Source organism: Euprymna scolopes, chromosome 16, assembly GCF_053919585.1.
Source record: "Euprymna scolopes isolate OS-2025 chromosome 16, ASM5391958v1, whole genome shotgun sequence".
In the NCBI taxonomy this organism is placed as follows: Eukaryota; Metazoa; Mollusca; class Cephalopoda; order Sepiida; family Sepiolidae; genus Euprymna; species Euprymna scolopes.
Window position 1 is genome coordinate 72,616,533 of NC_136497.1, and position 22,501 is coordinate 72,639,033.

General features: G+C 34.2%; 1 protein-coding gene and 1 long non-coding RNA gene across 4 annotated transcripts in view; one reads left to right on the forward strand and one right to left on the reverse strand.

Moving 5' to 3' along the window:
* Positions 1 to 22,501, reverse strand: part of LOC145296011 (uncharacterized) — a 476,859-nt gene that overhangs the window by 360,182 nt on the left and 94,176 nt on the right. For 2 of the 3 annotated variants that reach the window (XM_080142027.1, XM_080142028.1), the window contains exon 1: positions 13,178 to 15,169. The exons of the other annotated variant lie outside the window; for it this stretch is intronic. The gene's annotated coding sequence lies outside the window, so the exon portion shown is untranslated. Of the gene's footprint in view, positions 1 to 13,177; positions 15,170 to 22,501 lie in introns of those variants that run through there. 3 annotated transcript variants of the gene reach the window in all.
* The window catches only part of LOC145296012 (uncharacterized), a 116,010-nt gene continuing 107,310 nt past the window's right edge, over positions 13,802 to 22,501 (forward strand). The window contains exon 1 of the long non-coding RNA XR_013869940.1: positions 13,802 to 13,917. This is a non-coding gene — a long non-coding RNA (uncharacterized LOC145296012). The remainder of the gene's footprint in view (positions 13,918 to 22,501) is intronic.

Sequence of the window (22,501 nt, forward strand, 5' to 3'; positions counted from 1 at the left end):
ACACACACACACACACACACACACACACATAGTAGCTTTAATGCAATCTTTCTGATAAGTATTCATCCGATTGTTGCATAGATGCTTAATTTTTTCCCCCAATGATTCAGCCGAATACAAAAGGTCGAACGAAAGTTGAACGGCGATTAATAATATGAAAAATTGAAAAGGAATTCAATAAATAAAATTTTATAAAGTTAATAGCAAGCTTTCATTGAAAGTAAATTTGAGTATAGCCATGTTGTGGTAACGTATTTCATGGATCGAAAGAAACCCTGTTCATGGAAATTCCGTTTAATGTTAGGAATACGGAAGCAAAAAAAAAAATAAAAACAGTTCTTTTGCAATGTCGGCAGATAGACGATTTTTGTCTTGTTTTACAACAAATGAACCACGTGAGCCACCAATTCAAATTCTTTTTTCTCACCCACATTTATTGTACGAAAATATACTTATAGCAAGTAAACTACACAATGGCATTTATGTTTCATTCCCAGGAAAATTTGGTTAACTGTTCTCCTATGCCCTATTGAGGACTATATATATTATTTTTTTTTTTTCAGAATGTGAGAAATGATATAACCATTTTCACAAACAACTTCCCAGCTCACAGATTCCATGGCTGTCTTGGCTCTTGTGAGCTGCGACGTTATTTGGTTGTGGAAATATATATAATCCATAAAAATGGATGAATAGAGAACAAAAATATGATTGTGGATCGACTTATTGATAACTTTGGATATAAATTTACTAATATATATATATATATATATATATATATATATATATATATATATATATATATATATTATACGAGTGCTCCGACGTCAAGTAATTATGTTTCGTCAATGTTCACACAAATATTCATTCTTTTTTTAATCTCTTATTCGCCCTATACAAGAAATATTGTCCCTTGTCGCAAGTTAAGCCTACTGGTGACTATGTGAGACGATAAGCGAGATGTTTGCTCACGTTACATTTAAATCTCTACATATTAGTACAGCCAGGGAAATAGGAAACAGACGGGGGGGGTCCCAAATTTAGCAGTCCGAGGGAAAAAGCTATTAGAGTAGAAGGCTTTCCGATATTACAATAGTGATAGGACGAGAATCTGCTGCTAGTCGGATGTATGCACGTTGAATAATAATTTGTATACGCATTGGTTTAGATAATACGCAAACGAATAAGGCTGAAGAGTTGTATATTTTGGTTTCGATTGAAGCTGATGGCAAACAAATCATTTTTCAACTTTTGAAATAACCACTATATACTAGGTACAATATAATAATCGATAGAGTTTCGGCCCTAAATACGTAATCTGCACGAATGAAAATATAATATTGAAGCATAGTTTATGACAAGGCAATGCCGGGCAACTTGCTAGTATCCAATATTTCTACGAAGCCATCATTATCTCATGCATAGAGTATTTTTGTCACATCTTTGCTAATGCACCCACCACTCCCTAGTGGACAGGGTGAAAAAATAAAAAGAGGTCACTGACCTAATAGAGCTCCTGCTATCTCCCAGGCTCCAGCCCTATTACCGCAAGATTGTATCCAAGTGTTTGTTTTACAAGTAGTTCCACGGAATGTGCTCCGATGAAATTATCACCCCCTTCTTAGGATTCTTTAACCCCTTACCTCAAAATAATGGAAACATTAAAAAATCAACAACATATAATTTAATATAGTGTAGGTCCGCCTTTTGCCGTAATTACAATTTCAATGACTATGTACTATATATTGATTACTGATCGCTATATATATATATATATATATATATATATATATATATATATATATATATATATAACAAAGGAGTTCAAGTGCAACGATGTCGTCAGAGCGCATTTTATTCATCATGTGAAATATTTTCCTTTTTTAAAGCGTTTTAGTTGGAGAGGTTTTTCTTATTTTTACTTCAGCGATTGATATGTTATCTACAATATAAATTTAACCTATCTATTTAAATGTATTTATGTATGTATGTTTGCTTAAAATTTTCGGCAGAGGCGACGGATTTTCACGAGATCGGCATCGTTTTGAAGCAAGACCCTTCGGACGATAAATATAAAAAAAAATTGGTTAAAACATTAATTCTTTCACTCAACTTTTCTACAAAGAGAGGTCTCTCTTTTCGCAGATATTTTTGAAAGTCATTTCTTTTTGATTGGCCAGTCTTAATTTAAACGTTAGCCACTTCCGGTTTGGTGATGGACGCAACGGCAAAGATGTCACATTTTTTTCTTCATTCCTTTCCTCCTTCGCGGTACGGGTTCGATCCTGCCTACCTACTATCTTTTTTTTTTTTTTTTTTTTTTTTTGCTCAACACATCTCCGAACACCCGGGCAACATCGGGCACCCAGGCTAGTTTTATATGAATATTAGTGCGGATGCTGGCGGAGCACAATTTATCTCTCGTGTCAATTTATTTATTTTTTTTTCGTCATAGCAAGAAGGCGAACGTGCTTTCGCTGACAGACTCATTTGTAGATGTATTTTAGTTTGAACTTTAATGCCGTTTCCTGTTTTTTTTTTTTTTTTTTTTTTTTTTGTTAACATTTCTTTAATGTGCCTTATTTTGTGTTTTTATTCCATTTCATTTTATTTAACTAGTAACACAATGATGGGATTGGTTGAAGGGTATGTACAGAAGAGTAAAGAAAAGAGAAAAAAGAAAAAACAATAACAGAAATCACACGATCCAGCATGTACGACCAAACCTTTCATTATATCCAATTTATGTATATGAGTCATGTGTTTTTTCTTTATCGTAAATTTGTAAGCCGGTCCCTTCCGTACCACACACACATGTTAGTTTTTTGATTCGACAAAAAGGTTCTGTAAATCAATGTTTTTAAATTATTGCAAAATAAAATAAACCCGCAAAAGGAAAACCTCGTCTCCTACAAAAGAAAGAGGTGACGAAATGAACATATATAACAATCAACAATAATAATTCGTTTCCTAGTTTCATTTTACTTCAATCGAAATTCCCAGAAAGCAAGCCCCTCCCCCCTCCTTCCTGGAGTTAACACTTGATCTCTCTATGAGGAATATAAACATTCGAATGCCCCATTAAAATCCTTTATTTATTCATTCATTTGTTGCGGATTATTGTCCTCACCTTTTAGCTGTTTCACGACGTTTCAGCCAACTATTCCTCTGGCCTTCGTCAGGTGGTAACCGCAACAAGATAGCAACTCCGAATCTCCTAACTGCATGCTCAGCAATTACTGCCTTCCACAGTTGTTGTCGTCTCACCACGTAGCCCGGTGGATAGAGACGTTGAATCTTTACGGTTCCAGGTGAGCATCGCCTGAAGATAGCGGTTTCAATCGTACCCAAAGTCGGCCAGAGGCTTAGTTGGCCCAAATATGGTGAGACGACAACAACTATGGAAGGCAGTGATTGCTGAGAATGCAGTTAGGAGATTCGGAGTTTCTATAGCGGTAAACACCCGCTGAAGGCCAGATGAATAGTTGGCCGAAACGTCGTGAAAGAACATCTAAAAAGATGAGGATGATAGTCCGCGATAAATAAATAAATAATACTCATCTCAATAATGAATTCCAATTAAATAATCCCTCCTTTACGTTTCAAACACCGAGTTAGTAAAGAAGCTGGGAACATAATTTTCCTCTCTCCAATTGACAATTTCGAAATGTTATAGTATATATTTCTTGTGGTCTTAATGGATTCCAGAACAAGAATTCATCTATTCTGGTGGAGTGTCCTGCTTCGTGCTGTTACTTGAGGTAACACCACTTAGAAAAGATGCAGCATTCCTCGTAAAAGCCAGTGTTGGCGAGCCACACAGAGGAGATCTTAATTTCGGTTGTCGGAAGTATTCGGTTTAAAAGATCTTCGTAAACAAGATGACAATTGTTTTTTTTCTTTCGAATTGGGTGTAAATCAGGAAACGAAATTTGTAGAAGAAACTTTTTTTTTTGAAGTTAAATCCTTTTTGTATTGCAAAATATGATTGCGAATCTTTTGTTGAGAATAAGTCGATTCAATGATACAAATCGAAGGTATGCAGTTCTTTCATAGGTTTTCTTTTAATACCATGCCATTCTTTTGAATTTTGCTGATGCCCAAACGTGAGAGCGAAGGATTCATTTAATTTTACCAAATAAAACCGACATATTAGGTTGGTGCTAAAATAATGTCGTTTTTTTTTATATATAAACGACATTATGTTTGCACCAACGTAATAGCTATGTTATAATAGTTAACGCAATAAATAGATTTGTGAAACAGTCATTATTGACCGCATGATCACACTTGATATAATACTGATATCATACTATGAGAAAGCGAGACAGACAAAACGAGACAGAGAGAGAGACAAAACGAGACAGAGAGAGACAGAACGAGACAGAGAGAGAGAGACAGAACGAGACAGAGAGAGAGAGACAGAACGAGACAGAGAGAGAACGAGACAGAGAGAGAGAGAGAGAGACAGAACGAGACAGAGAGAGAGAGAGAGAGAGACAGAACGAGACAGAGAGAGAGAGACAGAACGAGACAGAGAGAGAGAGAGAGAGAGAGAGACAGAACGAGACAGAGAGAGAGAGAGAGAGAGAGAGAGAGACAGAACGAGACAGAGAGAGAGAGAGAGACAGAACGAGACAGAGAGAGAGAGAGAGAGACAGAACGAGACAGAGACAGAACGAGACAGAGAGAGAGAGAGACAGAACGAGACAGAGAGATGAGAGACAGAACGAGACAGAGAGATGAGAGACAGAACGAGACAGAGAGATGAGAGACAGAACGAGACAGAGAGATGAGAGACAGAACGAGACAGAGAGATGAGAGACAGAACGAGACAGAGAGATGAGAGACAGAACGAGACAGAGAGATGAGAGACAGAACGAGACAGAGAGAGAGAGAGACAGAACGAGACAGAGAGAGAGAGACAGAACGAGACAGAGAGAGAGACAGAACGAGACAGAGAGAGATGAGAGACAGAACGAGACAGAGAGATGAGAGACAGAACGAGACAGAGAGATGAGAGACAGAACGAGACAGAGAGATGAGAGACAGAACGAGACAGAGAGATGAGAGACAGAACGAGACAGAGAGATGAGAGACAGAACGAGACAGAGAGATGAGAGACAGAACGAGACAGAGAGATGAGAGACAGAACGAGACAGAGAGATGAGAGACAGAACGAGACAGAGAGATGAGAGACAGAACGAGACAGAGAGATGAGAGACAGAACGAGACAGAGAGAGAGAGACAGAACGAGACAGAGAGAGAGAGACAGAACGAGAGAGACAGAACGAGACAGAGAGAGAGACAGAACGAGACAGAGAGAGAGACAGACAGAACGAGAGAGAGAGAGAGAGAACGAGACAGAGAAAGAGAGAGAAAGAGAGAGAGAGAGAGAGAGAGAGACAGACAGACAGACAGAGAGGGTGAGAGGACTGGAATAATATTCAGCGAGATACAGATTACATTTTTATCCGGTCTTCAATCTAGGATCAAATTGTAGTATCTGTTCGTTCTCGGAACGTCCCAAGTATTATTAATTCCCTTAAGAGAGAGAATAAGTTTATTGCTTGTCGTTTGAAGCATCCTCATTAGAGAAGGAGTATCGACGGAACATACAGATATTTTTATCACCAAAGTATCATTTTTAGTACAGCTTGATACCACTTACTCTAATATCACAAAAAAAAAAAATCAATCTCGTAGGGAGATAAGTGAATCCGAGTAGATAAACACACAGGCATGCACAGATAATGGAGAGTTTTCTATTAAACCATATTTAATCATTGAGATACTGGAAATACATCACATTGGAACCGACCTTGTGCCTAACTTTGGTCTCGTGGGGAAACATGTAAATAGAAACTAATAGGAATACGAACAGGTTGTGATAAATATGCAGAGAGAGAAAGGGGGAAAAAGAGAAAGAGGGAGAAAGACAGGGAGAGAGAAAGAGGTGATATCTGGGTCGGTATATGAAAACAAAAACGTTTTCTTTATTGTTACGACGAATATAACACAATGATCTACAAAGCCATAAGTGCGATAGATGTTAAGACCAATAACAACAACAACAGCAACAACTACCACCAATGGCCGCTGCCAGCGAGAAATCAATGATAAGCAGCTGTTGCAATAACGCAAATTTATTTGCAAATGTTATCGAAAGAAGTGGAGAATACTGAAATCTGGGGAGACTTGTCACTCAGCTTCCAGGGAACATCTTTGATGACCTGTGTGAAAGTTCCTTGTGAGCCAACAATAATAACATACTGTGAAATCTGTTGCAAAAAAAAAAAAAAAAAAAAAAAAAAGAAAAAAAAGTGAAGTTCGTCTACCGGGCTACAAAACCTGCTAGTCTGTGTGTGTGGACACTTCTCAACCTATATTGTATTTATTTGCTTCCCCACCAAAGCAAATTAGGCACAAGGCCGTTTTTAATGTGGGGTAAAGACCAGCTACCCTAAAAGTAGGCAAAAAGGGGGCACTCTGGTTACCAAAAATAATAATTGTCCCAGTATAGAGGGTTTCTCCTCCATTGACTGGTACAAATTATCTTAAGTGCAGCATCTGCAGAACATATACTACACTTTGATCCCGGCCCGAAGGCCGAGAAGCCAATTTTTGATATACAGACTTGAAATTTGTATATCGGATATTCAGACTTGTGGAATACTTATTAATCTGTTTTCGTTCAGAAAATAGGTCTGTTAAGTGGTCAAAGTTTCAAGAATACGTGAATGATTCGCATCACAAATTCCTTATGAAAAAAAATAAGTAGGTTTAAAACACTTTTTAAATATAGTGTCAAGCTGGCCTAATGATTATCGTACCTGACTCGTCTTTAGGTTTTTGTTTTGATTTCAGCTCTAGTATTTTTTTTTTTTTACTTAGACGTGAACTGTTAAAAAATATCATACTCATATATGCACATGTCTCAATTATTTTCAGTTTTTTTTTTTTTTTTTTTTTTAAGGAATTGAACGTTACGTTACCTACGGTAATGCTGTTTATAATAAATAAGAATTCTGCATTAATTAACATCATATTTATGCATATTTTACGAGCGTATTTATGCATAGAGTATTGTTACCACATCTGGGCTAGTGTACCAACCACTCCCTAGTGGACATGTTGAGAAAAAAAAAATTTCGAGCTAATACAACTCGTGCTATCTACCAGGTTCCAACCCCTGTCACATCGTCACACTGTTGCATCCCAGTGTTTGTTTTTCAAATACTTCCGCGGAATATGCTCAGATGAACTTACTGCATTTGTACCCCTCAACATAAATACTTCTGATAAACCCAATTAGCAGCAAAATCCCACCTTTTCAATCTAGAGCTCCCAAGATGGCGGAAACTTTCTACTCTAATAGTACCCCACGCCCTCAGAGAGCTTGCATTTGGAATTCTCTCTTTTTTCGCTGTTTCCTCGACTGTATTAACAACCGGGAAGTTAAATGTAATGTGAACAAGCATCTTATAATACACACCCATCTCAGGATTCTTTTACCCCTTATGTCTCGGTAGCAATAATGCCTGGCTAGAAGGAATTTAGTATATATAACAAAGGAATTTAAAAACTCCATAGTTTGCCCCCCCCCCCGCAATGAAAACAATAAATCCAACACCGGTTAGTAGCACAGAAAATGGCCATGAAGTGTCGAATAGGATGGAAAGACTTCAACATGAAAAGCACCATCCAGACCTTCACTATAAAAACACGGAGAGTGCTGCTGGAATCCTGGTGAGGCATCGGAGGTTCTAAATTAAAAGAACGGCTGACATGAGCGAGAAATCAATGGTAAACGGCCGAGGCGAGAACACAAAGCCGAGATTATCACAATGATGGAATGGAAAAGAAATTGCGAGAGATTTGGTTCACTCAATATCCAGAGAAAACCGGCGTATTTTGTTTGTTTGTTTCTATTTATTATTATTATTATTTTTATTTATTTTTAAGTTTTTTTGTCAGCGAGAAATGACTGGTGTGAGAACTCCTAGTGATGAAAGGAGGAGGATAGTAAAAGGGAGAAGGAGAAGGTGAAGAAAGGCACAGTGTCTCCCCCCCCCTCACTCCAAATAATACAGCAGAGTAAAAGAGTAAGACGCAGGTGCGGTCAACAATGATGGAATGGGAAGCAAGATTGTCGGAGAAGCAATTACGAAACGGTTGCCTATTTCTTGGAGAATTCGGGGATACAAACTAAGCCTACTTGATGAAAAAAAAAAAAAAAGAAAAAAAAAAAAGAAAAAAAGTAAAAGAAAAAAAAGGTGACTACCTAAAATACTTAATAACCCCCTCCCTCCAACTTTCTAATGTTAAAAATCGGTTTCTAAATGTTTCAGAAACTCATTCTTAACAAGAGGAGGGGAAGGCCGTGGTACTTTTGTACGTTTAAAAAAAAAAAAGAAAAAAAAAAAGCTAATCATTACAAATACCAACAAAATTTATTGAAACAGTTGGGAAATTAGTCGAAAAATATTTTGATCAATTTTCTTATTTGTGACGTATTTGCGTTAAACAGCAATGCATTTTTAGTTGTCGTAAATATGAGTTCTCTGAGCAAAGTAAGCACTTTCTTTTAACACATGTTAAAGTTACGGACCTTACTTCCCGTGACTAAAGAAAAAAAAAAAAATATAGCGACTTTGGCCAGAATTTGTAAAATGCTTGTATATCTTATTAATAAAACAATCTATGTCGGAAATAGTAATAATTACAAAAAAAAAAAAAAAAAAAAAAATCTTTCCTCGAAATTTCCATTGTCATCAATACCAATCTGAATGGACCCCCACCTACCATAACAAATGTCTTGAAGGGAGGTGTGGGAAGACCGTGGTCCACGTGCAGTGTCGAAATGACAAACAGAAGAAGAGTACACTACTGCATTCTTTCCTCAGACTCCTACCCCCTCCCCCAATAGACACATACTTTCATTTTTGCGTTTCAAGAGGTGTACGTTCAACAGTGGGCATGATACTCACAGGATCATCCAACTACGATAAAAGTGCAAAATATAATCCATCTTCCGTAAGAGAAGACATCCTTACACACCGAGGCATTTTAAAATTCTTTTGTGCGAAACAGAACTTCCATGGATAAAATCTTTCATAGAAAATACCACGAATGGAACAAGATACCACGAGTCTGCTTCCTAACAGACTACTGCACAGTCGTCCAAGTCTAATGCAGATTAAAAAAAATATATATAGTTGCTTAAGAATCCAGGACGTAACGGATTAAGTACTTGGTAAAAATTCAGTTGTGAATGACACTCGTCTGGTGTTCGAAGGTTCAATCCTCATCGATCGTGCGATCGGGTTAGAATACAATTACAAATTATTTAGGATTTCTACCTGGTCATGGCTGAGGGAACAAGAGCATTCTACCTCCGTGTGTTCCGTTCGAAACTGCATGCAGATTGCAGAGTTCGACAATATACACCCGAAGGTCGGAGCTTACAGTGGTCAAAACGTTGTGAAAATAAAGGCTTAAAAGGGAGAATAGTCCGAATGCGGACGTCGTCCGTTTAACTTTTTAAGGTGGGGTGAGTTTCGTCACCTTAGTAAATAGGTTCCATTCCCATTGGTCATTTTCTTTTCGTAATTTGTAAATGGGGAGGGTAACAAGGGTCATTTTATAAGGAAGGTCCTATCAACGCGGAGAATGGACGCTCCTCTAAACTTTGAATAGGTTTTATATAACACCTATTCAAAGTTTATATATATATATATATATATATATATATATATATATATATATATATATATATATTTGAAATCTAAAAATTCGGTGTTTACTCGAGTGTACTATAAAGAAAAAGAAAAAAAAAAGCGTAAAGAGTTGACACCGTACACAACTAATCAACTCACAACAGAGTTCTTATTTACTTGGCTCCTCCCTCCCCCAGAAAAGAGAGACAAGATATATTTTTGGTACTCATGCAGAGAGTAATCCGTGCTGAAATAACGTTATTATTTACAAAGCCATTCTTAACATGGGGAGGGGAGGGTGTTTTGTACCTAATCTGTACTTTAACCTTACAATTGAATAATAAAAAAAACATAAAAATTTAATTAAACGTGGAAATACGATTTAAAAAATAGCGCGGATCCGGATCGGATCAGTCACTCCACTCACTCTCTGCATTAGCACTATATATATATATATATATATATATATATATATATATATATATATATATATATATATATATATATATTTAATTTTCGAGAAAATCCGTCTCTCCAAAACCAGGGGCACTGAATCGAGAGCTCAAATAATAATAATAATAATAATAATAATAATAATCAGGTTAGAAAGAGTTCTCTTCAAACCGAGGAGAAAGCACATACTACAGGGGACAGGGCCAATTTACAGTGGGAATCAACCTTTTGAATTAAAAAATAATAATAATAAATAAATAAAATAAAAATTGTTAAATTAAATAGTACATACATCCCATCAACATTCCGACACGGATGAGCGTCTACAAGGCGATAACGCAACATACTCCCTTCTCAGACCCCACCCCACGCACACACTTTTTTTCCGAAAAAAGCATGTACTAGATTATACTTTAATCCATAGCTCCCAAAAGCAGTAGAATTCGTCAAATACCGCAAATTTATTTTTATTCGGAAATTCACGTGCACACACACACACACACACATATATATATATATAAACAATGAAATTTATGCTAAAAAACAAATAAAACAGTAATATGTTCTTTGGTGCAACAGGGTTGCGTGCAAACATGTTCCTTTTTAGTTCAAGAGCACAAAAAATAAATAAAAGACTTGATTTTTGCTGTAAAACTTCAATTCAAACTAGACCAAAAGGACGATGAAGTAAACAAGGCAATCGTTGAAAGAAATGGACTTTGTGTTTACGTGGTTTTCGTTAAAAACTTGAAAGTAATTTGGGAGCCTTTCAACTGTTGATTTGAAAATATTAGGTTGGTGAAAAAATGCTGTTTTTTTGTTTTGTTTTTATAATTGAACGTTAAAAACATTTTTGCACCAACTTAATTCCTAGATTTTGAATTTCTTTTTTAGTTTGAAGATAAAGTTAAATATTGTTTATAAATGTCCTTTAAACAAAACTAACCAATTTTCGCATAAAAAAAAACAAAAACACTTTCTTTTTAAAACAAGTCTTAAATATCCCAAGAATTATAACAATTTGACACATAGAACAAAATGCAATATTTTAAAAGGTATATAATTCATTTTGTTATATAGAATTATTTCTTTCACACAGAATTATTCTTCGAAAAAAAAAAAAATAATAAAAAGGCACTTTTTTGCCGCATTAAAAAAAAAAAAAAAAGAAAAGAAAAAAAGGAAACTGACTCCTCTTGTCTCTTCAAACCGGGCATTTTTTTCCTACGTATTTTGGTTTATTAAAAACGAAATGTTATGCTTAAAGCATTCGAAAAACTAATAAAACCACCCGATTGTAGACGGGAGCGATTCTATAAAATTACTCCTTTTCTTTTCATTTAGTATTCCCTCTTTTTGCTTTGGCCCAGTATCCAGTAGCTTCATTAGCTTGCCTCTGTCTATTTCACTGTATTTATCACGGCATATTTTTTTTAAAAACGTTTTCTTGTGTGTGTGTGTGTGTGTGTGTGTGTGCGTTTCGTATTCTAAAATCTGTAAAACAACCCCTATTTGGAAGCTTAAATCAGTTTTAAACGAACTCTAAGATAATATAAAAGACACACACTTGCCACACTGTATAAGTTCTGCTACAAAAAATAAATAAATAAATAAATAAAATAAAGAAAGCGTAAAATAAGGTCAAACTCAGTTATAATTATGATTTTTTTTTACTGTTAGAAAAAAAGCTATATTTTTTCACCCACTCCCACGGAAAAATAAATAGATTCTATTTTTTTTTTTTTTTGTACAATTACTCGACAACGTCACCAAAATAACTGGAATATTTTTTAACATAAATAAAAATTAAAATCTTATAGGCTTGAAAGTTGAAGGTTCAAATATAAAGCTAAATGGTCAATTTCCTAATCAGAAAACTTCTTGATCATATAGCGTAAAAGAACGGGTAACCACTTTTTTTTTGCTCTTTCTCAAATGGCGGTTATTTTAGAAATAATGAAAATTAAAAAATGGTTTTTCGTTCTGTCTTACGCTATGTGGTGGCAATGATTATTTTTCATTACATTTATATATACTAACATAAATCAAAGTTTGTAATTAAAAACAAACAAACAAACAATTCCTGCTATTTCCAGATTGTTTCCGTGTAATCGTTTGAAAGAAAGCGAAACTAGAATCTCATTTCTTTGTTGGCATCGTGAGGGGAGGGGGGGAGCAAAGAGTAACATTTTAATGAAAAAGTGAAATACGAATATAAGCACTTAACGGGTCTTTTACGAGATCAGTTATTACATATGACAATGACAAGATATGACGTTGGATGACAAGAGAACTTAGTCATTTTTTGATTACACTCGTCTCAGAGTTGATTATGAATAAATGATTTAGTATTAAAACTGAACAGTATAAAACGGATATTTTATATTAACTTTTTTTCTTTTTACATTAGCGGGTTTTATTTGAAATAATTTGGGTTCTTATGCAACGTATGCTACCGCGCTATTTTTAAGCAGTATTTTCGAGTTCAATTCAATTTTTACGACATTTTTGTTTATTAAATTATATGATAGCACAGGAAAGGGTCACAAAACACCGTCAATATGTTAAAAATAGCTTTCTAAATAATAACGTTATTACTTCGGCGCGGTAACATAAGTGCAAAAAAAACTTCTTTTTTTTTTTTTTCAAAGAAATGGCAAAAAAATTAAATTAAAAAAAAAAACAAACAAAAAATACCTGTGCAGTTTACGAATCATGCTGAAATATGACATTATTTAGAAAGCGATCATTGTCATGGGAGATAGTTACACAAGCCCCTTCCCTCTATTTTGTACTTTCATCTAACGATTTAATAAACAAACGATACCACACAATATTTTATTTAACCTTAAAAAAGATTAACTTTAAAACAATAGCACGGTTGGTAAACTGCACAAACACGAAAAAAAATCCAGCACACTTATGAAGATTAAAATAATATGTTATTTCCCCAGGTAGAATGAAAAACATCGTTAAATGAGATAAAGAAAAAGAAATATACTAACCGTTCAATATGAATAATACAAACAGCTGTCTTTAATTTTTTTTTTTTTAATATATTTTTTAAGTTATATTTTTTTCTTAAATTAAAAATATAGTCGATTTCAACTCCTTATAGTTTTTTTAATGACGAAATCCAGTCAGGGTTACTCATTTGGATTTAAGTTCTTTTTCCGATTATTCCCTTATCCTCGTGCGTGTGTGCGTGTATATATATATTTTTAACTTCATTCAATGCGTAAAGATGAATTAATACCCCAACGATTCTGTTTTGGCGTTTTTTTTTTTTTTTTCCTTTGTTCGATTTATTTTTAAATAAAATCTTGTTTTTTTTTTCCGACAGTATTTAAAACAATAACACGCCCTTACTCTTTTTCAACTGTAAGCATCAATATTTTTTTTTTTTTTAGATGACTTTAAAATTTAATTGTAAAACCCTCGTCAAATAACCGACTTGTAGAGACAAACATTGGAATGAGCGCACACACGCACTTGTCCGGGTCGCTGACTAAACACGAAAAAAGGATATTCCGGTTGGTATCTCCGACACACTCTAGTACACGAAGCGTTCTGTATTGGTTAGAAATTGAACCAACCAAGTTAACGAAAAGATTAAAAATAATACTAGTAATATTACTAATACACACACACACACAAAATATTCTTATAACTGAAAACGCGTAAATGTCAAGCTGTATACGCTAAACGGCATGAATTGGAAGTAATTATGCCAGTACGTACGAAGGTATGTAATTTGAATTACCGTACAGTATTAGATCGTACGTAAAGGTATTTTTTTTTTTTACAAATTGTCTTTGATTTAAATTTGATCTGTTTTAAATTTAAAGCAACAGTTGTTTTTTGCTAGCTGCTTTGTTTTTTTTTACGAGCGTGTGAAAGTTGTAGGTCGACTTGAAAATCCATTTTTTTTTCTTTTTTATCACACACACACAATTTTATAAGATTTACATGAACCGTATACGCCCGGGAAGGTGACTGTAAACGCTAAGAATTGCGATTAAAATGGTCTTTTACGGTTCTCACTAATTCGTTAAGTAAAACATTCAATTAGTTTTTACTATTTGTTGTGAGTGAATAAACGTTTTGGCCCCTTCAAATAAGAAAAGGTAAACGAAATGATACGCGCGTGTATAATTTATCCGTATGTTAAAACTCACAGAGGGGAAAAATACACGTAAAAACACATAAGACTGAATAAGGGGGGGGCACTTCAAAGTCTAAAATGACAGAAAAAAAAACATACAAAAAAATACAATTACAAAAAAATAGTAAGTCGTTTGGCTAACACTAAAATATATACAAAACAATTAGCTATATATATTATATGCTTATAAATATATATATCTTCTTTTTAAAGTGCGTTTTTTTTTTCTTTGTGATTTCAATTTCTGTGTGGCGATTTTAAACCCAGTAAAATCAAGCTACGCTTTAGCACTCCTTCGATAATTCAAGTTTGAGAAATATCTCAACAAAAATGAAATGACGCATCCGAGCCTAGCAATATGGTCTCTCAACTTCTTTTTCAAAAGTTGATAAATATTATTATTAATGATGATGATGATGATAACACGAAATAATAATAATGGAATAAATATATGCGTATAAGTGCGCGCACGCGCGCAGTGAATATTATAGATAAAAATTATCCCCCCCCCCTCTCTCGGTTCTCCCTGCTTCGGAATATTTTAAGAAGAGTATTTTTATTTTACTCCCCCCTCTATCTCTGTATATACCTCTCTCTCGCTTTATTTCACACCCCTCTCTTTCGATGTCTTAAACTGTGTTATTCGCATATGATTATAGTTGTGCGTATTTTGTTTTTGTGTTGTTTTTTTTTTTTTTTCATATATTTGACGAATACTCCAATCAAATAAGCTTTTAGGAAAGTCTATGGGAAAAGGAAGACGGAATTAAAAATAAAAAAAAAAGAAAAGGAGAATTTGACAAAATAGCAACAAAACTAATATGAACAAATGATAACAATAATATTAATAATAACAGGAAAAAAAAAAGGAGAGGAAGTAGATAAATTTCAATATGGGCGGATCTATTTTGAAAAAAGAGGAGGGGGAAACTTTTGAATACCCCCCCCCCCACTTTTATTTTATATTTTTTTTTTTTGGAAACCACGTTCTCTTTCTCTCTCTTCCGCCTCTGACTACTCCTCACACTCTTTTCTCCTCCTCTCTCACTTCAAATTATTTTATCTATTTAATTTTTATTCGCAAAGATGATGACGGTGACGACGACACCGTGACAACCACGACGGCAGTACACAATGATCACGGAAAAAGATGAAAAAGAGAAAAGAAGAATTCTTGTTTTATTTTGTCTCCTCTCTTTAAAAGTAAAACTGTCGGTAATTATGTTTGATGTTGCGCGACTCCTTCCACCCCCCACCCTCACCAGCCACTACTCCTGCCACCTCCTGTTGCCGACTTGGAACAACTTAACTCCTCCTTTATATATATATATATATATATATATATATATATATATAAGTGAATTACTTTACCCACTTCCCCACATCATCCTCCATCTATTTTGGAGACAAACGCATTTACTTACGACCAAATGACAGAACACATTAACATTGCAGATGGGAGAAAAAGACACAGAGTCGCTAAAATGGCACCAAAAAAGACAATAACCGTTTTTAAAAACCTGTATCCAGCGAAACAAAATAAATCTTTTAAAAATTAAAATTAAATTTAAATTGAAGAAAAAAAAAAAAAAAAAAAAAAAAAAAAAAGTGGAAGCGTTCTTTGAATTCTTCTTTCATGTCAGTTGCCGGAATAATTGCCGTACTTTCACAAATAACCTTGGGAAAGGTATGAATCCATACCCCCCCCCCCAATCCAGCTATGGATTAGATAGTGGGGGCAGATTAGAATATTAATCCTTGGTTTGTGCAACTAGTCTTGAAGAAAGGCAACTCTAGATTCGCCATATCGGCATAGTTTCCAATCGTTCTGGACTTCTTGCCATTGGACTTAAGAAGTGTGGTTGGTTAGTGATTGTGCAACTCTTGCTCCACTATAAAAATATTTGTAAAAGAAACCTTACAAGAGGCATCCATTGCTTGAAAAAGAAAGGGCTCCAATACACACACATATATAATAATTTGGCCCGAACTTGTGTTGCTCTTGGATAGAAGAATACACCCCCCCCTTTTTTTTTTTTTGGTCGCTTAGCGAGAGTCGCAGCTTTTCACACACAAAAAAATCGAGCATTGCCGGCAGTCAATAATGCAAACGTAAAAGTATATCTAGGATTAAAATTTCCGTCACAACGCAGTGAGGGCAACAGCATACAGGGTCGGGTTTCGATTTTAAGCAAAAAAGCACTTGCCACACTGAAGAACTGAACGACTCGCGCGCGCATACACTAGTGCCGTATATGACCGGTGTTTCCCCAGAAATGTTAACGTTTATTTATCTTTTTTCGGTTACAACCCCCACCCCACTTGCACCGCCTCAACCTTTCATTTTGTCATTTTCTTTAATTATTTCTAATAGGCAAAGATGGAATTCGCGATGTATTTTTATTAATAATTGTAATTAAGATTTTGAAAGTTAAATGTATTAATTGCATTTTACTGTTTAATTTACTATATTAAATAAGTCATTAATTAACAGATTATGTTTAAAAAATACAAATCACGCCGATTTGTATTGACACAGGATATTTGACCAGAAATATATATATATTCAAAACTGAAATATTATCGATATCCGCCCCCCACTTTTTTTTCTTTCATATTTCTTCTAAAACACTTCTTCCTAATACTAACAACCACTTCTGTAAGGTCTGACAAAGCTGTTGGATCGTAAACATGGTCCAACATCTGAAACCTATGTAACCAAAACGGTAATAAAAAAATAAAACGCACACACACACACACACTATATATATATATATATATATATATATATATATATATGGGCGATATAGAAATATTTGGATGAGAGAATTATATGATTTAGTTTTTAGTTTCATTTTTACATTACTTACAAGAGATATAGCAGCCGATATTTATTTGAAAGAAATTTCGGGGGAAAAAATTAGCGGACCTGAACGAGAATCACGCTCACCCCTACAATTTTTATTGTATGTTTTAATACATAATATAGTTTTCGGTGTTCATTCCGAAAGCCGTTCTTAACATGGGAGAGTTGTGGGTGTTTATACTACGCTGGGTTAGGTCGTAAAAATACCAACTGTAGAATACCGCTTAAAATTATAGGCGGGAGGGGGCGTGATTCTCGTTCAGGCCCGCCAAAAAAGTGAATGTAAATTCATTGGGGGGGGGGGGCTTCAATAACTAAGAAAATAACATAAAATAAGTACAAATATCGAACTTATATATATTTGTAGATAAAATACTGGAATAATATAAATAATTAAAAAAAAAAAAACGTTATTTTTTTTTTAATCAAGTCAAATCCACATCACCTTTTGAGGAAGCATCACTTTAAATTAACTATATAGCATAAATATAGATATTTCTTCATTATTTAATTAAATTACGTAAGTCTTGCTTCCCTTTCAGTTCTCACATTCCATGAGATATTTTTCTGACAAAGAGGGGGGAATTGCTGTTTTCTGGGTCGGAATATTTTCCTTCTGACATATATCGTTGGCAACTTATTGTCCTTGAAATTCTATTTTTGGGCGCTCCTTACATCAAGTGGCTTCATGCTTTGTCTAGAGCGATTTCCATAAATCGCTATATATTTTATTTTACTCGTTATACGTACTAAATTTTAGCAGCCGGGGTCAGATGTTTTTGAAGGATTCAGAGTCGGACTTGTATAAATGCTTAATCTCCGAGCAAACTGTAGATATTTGCAGAATTAAAAGCCGAACTTAAATATTTTTAAATTCTAGGAGTCGAAATCGGAATTTTCGGAATCCAAAGGGTCAGGTCTTATACTTCCGAATCCACAACCCTGGTACATTATCTGGCTTTGACTGGATCTTTTTTTGTGTTTCGCCCCCACCTTTTTAGTCATTATTTGTTATTTTAAAAAAATTATTACACTGTTATTTTATCACTAAATTGTTAAACGACATTAAAACTAAAACTAATTTTACTAAGATAATGTTGTTCTCATTTGTATTTATAAAATTATTGGACCCAAACAGGTTCGAAAACATTCGATCTTTTTTTAATTTGGAGAATTTTAAAATCAGAAAGAGCTTTCTATCAAAAAGTTTAAATGTTTGCAAATTTCTTTAAAATTTGAGAAAGTTGAAATAAATTTTTCTCAACTATTTTTTTTTTTTACGCAGAAACCAAAATGTAATCCGGTGGATTTAATTCCATAATTCAATAATAATTTTAGCAGATTTTTTTTTGTTGTTTAATTTCTCTGTTGTATATATTTCGTTTAAAAATATTCGATAAATAGTGAATATATATATATATATATATATATATATATATATATATATATATATAAACAATGCGTAATTATCAAAGTTACATTGAGGCGGAAAATACCCATACATGTTAAGTTATATCTTATTATTATTATTAAGAGAATACTTGCCATGGGACGGATAAAATTAATTCTCTAAACAAAACATGTTTGTAGCAATTTTTACAAGGATTAAAATTAAAATATAATGATACTAAACCTTATGTGTAGAAAATTTATTCCAATTGATATAAAAATCCATTACATGATTTTGATTTGCAAAAATGTCTAAACTTTACTTAAGAAATTGAAATTAATGGAATCTTGATTTCTGTTGACTATGGACCAAATTTCATGTAAATCTGAAATATCTGAATTTTCAAATCGAAAGTTGTGTTCATATTATTCCCCCCTCCTCTCCTAAAACTCTTAAAAAACAAACAAACAAAAAAACATGGGGAGCATTTATTAATTCATACCTACTAGGTAATGTTAAACTTTCAATAAAAAAAAACAAAACAAAAAAAGAACGAAGGTATCTGAATTTTTACAAATGGCTTTCCTTTTCCCGTTCTCTCCACTTACGTACAATTGAATTAAACTAAATATAGCTCACATTATCAACCCTATTGCCTTGTAGCGGTGTTCGAAATACTGAGCGATTTATTGTTTAGGAGCAATATGCCGAAATACATGAACGAACGGATACCTCACTGCCCACCTCCTCTTTTTTAGAAAACGATCGCCTTTTTACGAATACCAAGATAAGCGAAAAAGACTTTTGTAATAATTCTTCTAATGACAATACTAAACACATTATGTAATTTGCAGATATGAAGTATTTCCTCTTCCTCTTCTTCTTGAATAACTGCTACGTGCTACTTTTCCCAACAGTTATAATAAACTTATTACGTTTAATTAATTTTTGTTTATTATTTTGGTAATTAATAAGTTTTCGAAAAGTTACTGTTTTGTTATATATATATATATATATATATATATATATATATTAGATGACGATCGATAAATTTAGATTATTCGGACTTCCGTTCTCATCTTAGAGATGTTATTCTCATTTTCGGTCGGTGTAACCTCTGACCTTCTTTCCGGTGCGAGTTGCCGAACTCGGAAACTAGGTCTCGTCGAACTAGGTTACATCGGCCGAAACATGCTGATTTATAATATTGTCACTGATAATAAAAAGCGAACGGCACTGTCCGTTGTATACATTTTTATTTTCTATGGAATCATGTCTGGCACAAGAGCATAAGAATGTACTTTTCGTTAAGAAATATGAAAAGTGAGGATAAATTGCTACTGCTATTATTGAGTTGAGTTAATCAACGTTTGTCTCCTTAAGGCTTTTTTTCACGGGTCAATTGTGCTCAAAACAGAAACGTTCATTTCGAACGCCCAAGCTCCGTGATATCAAATAACTTACTGTTGATTTTATATGCGGGGCCTTTCTACTTGTGCGGAGATAATGGCTTGAATTGTTATTATTATTATTTACAAAAGGGGTTACCACATATTAGGGCTTAGAAGCCACGCGAGGATAAGGGTTAATGTGTGTATTGTAGTCATTGGTACAGTAGCGTAGTAAGCGTTTGTGGTAGAAATTTGGTATAATTAGATTATTTATCAGGGCGGTTCAATAAGAACTTGTTTACATTGGACTTGAAGACGACAAATGCAAAAGTCACATAAAATATACGCTAAAATATTCTTCAGTTTAGGGATTGTTTTGTTTGGAAAAATATCTTTCAGTTTTAACTGTTCTAATTAGGTGGAATTATCCAATGACTCTCAAAGTGATTTTTCTCTAGGTTTATATCTATCATCTTCACCCTCTCTCATGGTATGTACAGTATATATGAAAGATTATAAACATGAGGCGATATCACCACAGTGCTAGTACTAAAAACATGTAGAGAGGGATGGAGAGCCAAAAAGATAAAAAATAAATGCGGATTTTTTCTATTAAAAAATATTTAACTGGATTTGCAAACACTTTTGTAGATTCCAACAATTTAACTAGAGTTCTAGAAGTCACCAAACAGGTCATTTTTAGTCGCGTGCAAGTCATGTCTATAAGTCGGTCCATCGGTCGGTCGGTCCGTCGGTCGGTCTGTCGGCTGTCCGTAACACTTTTGTGCTTGGCCTTTTTGGTTAAGATCAAAGGTCTGTTGTTAATAGATGCTGTTCTTAACTTTTTGGTCAAGATCAAAGTGTAGTATCTGTCCAGCTCCCCTACTTCCCGTGGAGTTTTTCCCCTTCATTCCTCACATTAAAAATCGGCCTTGTGCCTAATTTGCTCGGTGGGGGAGCAAATAAATACCCCTTTCTTGGCCTTTTGACAAAGATCAAAGTGTAGTATCTGCTCTTACTACATGCTATACTTATGTTTGTAACTTTGTGATATAAAGTGGGGGATCACTTTTCTGTATTAATTTAATATAAAATGATCACCCACTTTACAACCAGTCAGTCTCAAAGTCATTCAAATCATTTTCCAGATCATTCAAGTTGTTTTTGAAGGATTCCATTTATTTTTTTTAAGCATTAAAGTCATTCTTAAGGTCATTCAATTCATCCTTAAGTTCATTAAAGTCATTCTAAGTCATTTACTTTTTATTTATTTAAGTCATTTCAGCCCATTTTTCGGTCATTTTAGTTTATCTTTAAGAATTGCATGTCAATCCTACATTCATGCATTCATTCATTACGCGAGAGCACGCGACTAACGGCTATCGGCTTTGTTTAATATACATTAACATTGAAATGCATTTTCACGCGTCACGCCGCTATTTTCTTTTTGATGACACTCATGTTTGTATCGATAATAAACGGCCGATTTCGTCGACGGGGCTGTGAATAAATAAACAAAATCAGAACGTGGATAATAAAACTTGTACAGGATTCGAAACCGTGCCTCCAAGAGAGTGACCACATAACGCACGTGTTTTTTTTTTTTTTAAATACACTGACTGAGTAGCTGCACGGTTAGAAAATGATGAATTTGTACGAACAACTCTTTATTTATTCCCAGCCCATGGATCTAATTTACTGAGGTAAACAAGAGTGTAAACAAAGCAGCGTGATACATATATACACACACACACACACACACACACACACACACACACACACACACACACACATATATATATATTTGTTATCTGGGGGACTAAATAAGGATCAACAAATGTTTCACCTTTCCATATTTTATTGTCATCGAAAGTGGTAAAATCGCCCATTTTTCAATCCTCTCCATAGTAACTTAGTCCGCAATACATTGTAGAAAACATGACGGGCCTTTCTGCTTGTGCGGTAATAAAACATCTGAAATGCACTAATAATATTAGGCTTTGTAAGGTGTTAACTTTGATCCAAATCGCCTGCTCTTTCTTTCATCGGATTTTTTCGATTATCGATACTTATCGAAGACATTCCGATAAAAAAAAGATATCTCAAAGCACTGCCAGGCTCATAAAGTACATTTGTGTGAAATTTCGGAAAAAAAAAAAAAAAAAAGATTGAGCCCATCCATTTAGGAGTCCATAGGGAATGAACTCATACACACAGACAATGTTCCTGTATATAATTGTGCATTTATTTGTTTTTGTTTACGATACTTTTTGAAATCAATTCAATTATTTATACAAAAGTGCATTGTTACCCAAATACGAGTTGAGAATAATTTTCCCGTTAATCAATTTGGTACCTCCAAATGGAGAGCGACATATATATTTTTTTTTAATATAATTATCCATGGTGTGTGTGTGTGAGTATATATATATATATATATATATATATATATATATATATATATATATATATATAAAGCTGAATGTCTGTGCGTGTATGTGTCTGGTCACGAATAGG